Source organism: Schistocerca gregaria, chromosome X, assembly GCF_023897955.1.
Source record: "Schistocerca gregaria isolate iqSchGreg1 chromosome X, iqSchGreg1.2, whole genome shotgun sequence".
Classification (NCBI taxonomy): Eukaryota; Metazoa; Arthropoda; class Insecta; order Orthoptera; family Acrididae; genus Schistocerca; species Schistocerca gregaria.
In genome coordinates, this window is record NC_064931.1 from 105,728,768 (window position 1) to 105,734,487 (window position 5,720).

The following is a 5,720-nucleotide window of genomic DNA, read 5'->3' on the forward strand; positions in this document are numbered from 1 at the left end:
GGATTCAGATTTATTACAAATCCGTCTTCAGATAGCTGTTGTAGATTGCCTTGTTTTCCTGTAGGGAGCTTGTTTTGTACTCTTTACAGGTTTGGTGCAGTGGTGTATAGTTCTATGCGACGAATTCGTCCTGTATTTGTCTTATGCATCTTAAAGTTAACACTTTTTTTGCATGTATATTGCTCGAGAGCCCTCTAATTGTCGTAATAAAAAGTAAACCTAGGAAATCTTACGAGCTATCTGAAGACGGATTTGTAATTAACCTGAAACAGTAATGCACTCCGTTTTCAGGCCAAAAGTGGCCCATCGTGACCATCAGACGGCCGTGTAATCCTCAATGAGGATGCGGAAAGGAGAGGCGTGTGGTCAGCATACCGCTCTCCCGGTCGTTACGATGGTTTTCTTTGACCAGAGTCGCTACTATTCGGTCGAGTAGCTCCTCAGTTTACATCACGAAGCTGAGTGCACGCCGTAAAACAGCACATGGCGGCCCGGATGGTCTCCCATCCAAGTGTCAGCCACGCCCGACAGCGCTTAACTTCGGTGAGCTGACGGGAACCGGTGTATCTACTGCGGTAAGGCCGTTGCCTGAAACAGTAATGGTCTGATTTAAATATTTTGTTTTTAAACCATACTTGTGGCTGGTGCTATTTATACTACAAACCTAATAATTGACATACTGAAAATGGTGTGTGCATGCTTCGATTTTATATCGTGTAAATTATTTTCCTTGTTAAGTTATGCTAAACTGATTTATTAAGCATTATTATTATTATTATTATTATATTAAAACATTTTATATATTTTATTGTTATTAAATATAAAGCCGTGGTGGTTTAGCAGGTAGAGCACTAGACTTCAGCCTTTTTGGTCACAGGATCATGTGCCTCCAGGACGGCCCCAGGTCCACTCAACCTGCTATCAAATAAGTACAGGTGATCTTTCCAAGGATAAAAAGTGGCCTAGGCGATGGTTCCGCCACCCTCCGCCTGCTTGGGGCACGGTAAGAGAGAGTGCACTCTACCTGGTGTCGGCCAGTAACCTGGTCAAGGGCTTGTGCCACAGACTTTAGCTTTACTACTAAATTCTACACGACTGCGGCACATTAAAAGGCGGAGCGCAGCAAATTATATTTGAGGGGAAAGAAGTACGAAACTGCGACCCTTACCCAAACCCAACCCTACAATCTGTGCCTGTACACACTCTAGTATGAGTGGTCGAATGTTGAGGTGAGACTGTGTTGGTAGAACTCCTCAGGGCGTATTTACGCCTAACAAACACCTATCTGTCAAACAAAGACGCTTTTCTTTGTAGAGATTGCATCTTCCTACTCCCTTCTCATTCTGTCACGTATGCACACTTCATGGTTTTAAGAGATGTTGTCGTCGAATATGAAAACAACGAACGTAGGTATTTACAGCCATAGACTTTTACCACCTTACATTGATGCTGATACCAGAACATAAGAAAAGACTGGTTAATTCCTGCAAAAAGTAAAAACCAGCCACTGTTAATGTGTTATTTATTAAGAACGAACAGCATCATTCCCGGATTCGAAACTACAGGTTCGTAGTCTGGCGGCTGTTCGTATTCAAAATTACATTTGTCTTATGCTGCACGTGTGATGTTGGCTGCAATGAAAGTTCCTTGGTGAGGTGGTGTCATTGAACAACGAATTTCCCCCGAAAGGAAAAACAAACAATATCGCATGAACAGCACAAGCCAAGTGTAATTTTAAACTTCAACAACCGTCTGAAGATGGATCTTTCAGTTTAAAACAGCTAATGCAGTTTTTATTCTTAGGTGAGGTCACCATGTCAGTTTATCGACAAAATAGCATAAGAAAAGAAAGCCAGCGAATCAGCAAATCAGATAGCCAGAAAATCATAAAGCATTTCTTCAGCCTCTATGATACTGTTTGAGCAGCAATCACTCACAACCTCTGGAGTTTTGGCAAGAGTGTAATAAATATGTGCTGTATTTAACATTTAGTGTTTGTCATCTTATGAAAGCTGAAAACTGGGCTTGTTTTCTTCAGCATTGGTCACTGGCCGTGAGTAAAACTGGTTGTCAACGCGGAAAATATTTTTTGTTTACGGAAAAAATAGGATAGTAATGTAATTTCCTTTCGTCCCAAGCTGTGGGAATTAAACGCCAGAAGCATACGCTGGTAAACACAGAAAGTACTTGGGAAACACAACCGGGAATACAGTTGTTCAACTCTCCATCCCTTCGTTTCACTTAATCACTTAACTTAAGGCAAAGCCGGCCGCTGTGACCGAACGGTTATAGGCGCTTCAGTCGGGAACCGCGCGACCGCTACGGTCGCAGGTTCGAATCCTGCCTCGGGCATGGATGTGTATGATGTCCTTAGGTTAGTTAGGTTTAAGTAGTTCTAAGTTCTAGGGGACTAATGACCACAGAAGTTAAGTCCCATAGTGCTCAGAGCCATTTGAATCATTTTTTTGGCCTCAGATGTTAAGTCCCATAGTGTATAGAGCTATTTGAACAATTTGAACTTAAGGCAAATACTGGGATGATCCCTTTGGAAAGGGCATAGCTCATGTCATTCCCAATCTTTCTTCAAATGGAGTTTGAGCACTGTCTAAAATATCCTCATTATCGACAGTACGTTAAACATTAATCTTCCTTACATTCGTAGCTTCAGTAGACCTAAATTATGTTAAGCAACACATTGTTAATGTACAGGACATGGGGATTCGAGCAGTACTCCTCCAGGATGCTCGCTCGGTCTCTCTCATAAGTGACCTTTTCTTTTGGCTAGTGGCGAACAGAGTCCGGCAGTTCACAGACCCTTTCATTTACTCATGTGCGTGATGATTGCAGATGACTGCTCTAACAACCCCAGCGTAACCTCAAGAATAATGAACCTTCACAGTTGTCTGAAATGTAGCTACAGTCGCTAAACCTCAACATGCTTTCAGAAGCCCGTTCTACGAGTAAGTAATGCAACACATTTTTTACTGAAAGCACGTTGATTTTATTCAGGATTTCAGTACACCATGTTAGTCCCCACTTCTTGGCTAAAAACCCCTGTTTTTCAACATACTCTCCTTTCAAGAGGACTGCCTTACGCCACCTTACCGCGAAGGTCTGCATGCTCGCGTGATATCACTCCACTGTTCGACGCCGCATTCAAAGTCTCGCAGCATCAATAACCTTCCCGTCATCCACGAACTGCCTGTCGCGGAATACACCCTCCATTGGGTCGAATAGGTAGAAGTCGGAAGGTGCGAGATCCTTGCTAAAGAGTGGATGAGAAATAAGAGTCCATCGAAGTTTGTTGAGCTCCTCTCGCGTGCGTAATCTTGCGTGAGGCCTTGTGTTGTCATGGAGAAGGAGAAGTTCGCTTGCATTTTTGGGGCGAGGAAAACACTGCAGTACTCACAGCTGTGTGGAGCCGGCCGGCATGCTGGTGATCGGGCAGATTTGCGAGACCTTGTTGCGATAATGACAGATGCCTCACCCAGCGACGCACTGTGCTTTTGTTCACTTCTAGGTTTCGGAAGACATTCTGCAAGCGCCTGCGAATATCTGCGAGCTCTGGTTTCCCGCCAAAAGAAACTCAATGACGACTCCCTGCTTGGAACGCACCTCCGCTACCCATGCCATTATGCAAGATACATATACCACCGCCACCTATTGGAACTTCATGAAAAATAGGGGCTGAAGAGAGAAAATTCCATGATGTCCCACAACTAATTGTGCATTTTTTTTCAATCGAAATTGACCAAGAAATTGAACAACCAAAAGTTACCTTCAGATCCCAAGGAAGGAAGATTTGGTTTAACACCTCGTCGACATCTAGGTCATTAGAGATGGACCACAAGCTCGGATTGTGTCGAGGATGGTGAATGAAAGGAAGCATCCAGGCATTTGCCTGGAGCGGTTTAGGGAAATCACGAAAAACCTTAATCTGGATGGCCGGACGCAGGGTTGAACCGTTTTCCTCCGGAATGCGAGTCCAGTATGCTAACCACTGTGCCACCTCGCTCGGTCCCCTCAGATCCCGTGATGATTTATCTATTCTCAGGGGTTACTCAAAAATGGTTCAACTGGCTCTAAGCAGTATGGGACTTAACATCTGAGGTCATCAGTCCCCTAGACTTAGAACTACTTAAACCTAACTAACCTAAGGACAACACACAACACCCAGCCATCACGACCACCATACAGCGAGACCTTCAGAGGTGGTTGTTGTCCAGATTCCTGTACACACTGGTACCTCTTAATACCCAGTAGCACGTCCTCTTGCATTGATGCATACCTGTATTTGTCGTGGTATACTATCTACAAGTTCATCAAGGCACAGCTGGTCCAGATTCCCCCACTATCTATCCGAGGCATGTTCGACAGGGTTCATGTCTGGAGAACATGTTGTCCACTCTAGTCGAGCGATGTTGTTATCCTAAAGGAAGTCATTCACAAGATGTGCACGGTGGGAGCGTGAATTGTAGTCCATGAATACCAATGATTCGCCAATATGCTGCCGATATGGTTGCACTATCTGTCGGAGGATGGCTTTGGCGACTTCCAACACCACATCCACTTCCGAGGCAGGATTCGAACCTGCGACCGTAGCAACAGCGCGGTTCGGGACTGAAGCGCCTAGAACCGCTATGCCACAGCGGCCGGCCCAGAGGTTGCAACAGAGCGTACGTCGTACTCACCTATAATTATAGAACTGCCATCCTGTATCAAACATCTGTTTCTGGAACATATTCTAGAGCATATTTTAAGATCAAACATTATGACATATGGGGGTGCCTGACCTACTTTGCCGCAACCAGAAGGATTTGAAAATACCATGTACGTTCGTCAGTTGCTATGCCGAAATGATAAGCAGATGCCCCTGCTGCATGCCATTCAGTGATACGGTGTGAGGTAAATGCTAGTCTAGTTGGCGAAAGTGACACGTGTCCGCTATCTTATCGTGTAAAATAAAACAGAGTGCAGTTTTGAATGGGTAACAAACGCAACTCTCCGATCCATTCACAGCGTAATCTATACTGCAGCCCATCAGTTACTTGCGCCTAGAGCGGGAATGAGTACAGAAATGCCGTTCGTCGAAGGTCAAGAGTTACATCATGCTCCTCTCATAAGCAGCAGGACACGCACAATAATAATCAAAATGAATTTTTTACTATCAGTGTACACACTTTACTCTCTGTGTCTAGCAGAACTTTAATTGTCGATGGAATAAAACGGCCTAGAATAAATGAGATGCGAACAGATTTAAACTAAAATTTTGTAATGCAGTATTCTCCTATCGCTTACATGGTAACTGAGTGTGACCGTTTGTGTAACCATTTTTCTTATATAAGAGCTACGACGAATTCCCAAGAGATATACAACTGTTTTAGCTAACATGTCCTTACTCTGACTCCAGTGTATGGCATTATTAACCAATAGCAGTTTTAAGCAGATGAAGTGAAACACAGCCATAGTCTCGAGTTTACAGACACTGTAGTTTATATCACGTCATCCAAAAGTTTCATTTAGTGGTTCTTGAGTATAATTCATACGTCTCGAGTTCGCCAGCCGATTAATTTCCTAATTTCTCTAGACAAAGAGATAATTTTTACGTTCGATGAAAAAGTCGCGGACTTACAAATGACGCTCATACTGTTGTCTGTCGTTAACAGGTTGGCTAAACCAGTTCACAGGTAAGAGAAAAACGTGACCTGTAATGACGCAAG

General features: G+C 43.8%; 1 pseudogene; it reads right to left on the reverse strand.

Annotated features, from left to right (window-relative positions):
* Positions 1–471: 471 nt before the first annotated feature.
* Positions 472–589, reverse strand: LOC126299981 (5S ribosomal RNA; annotated as a pseudogene).
* Positions 590–5,720: the final 5,131 nt, after the last annotated feature.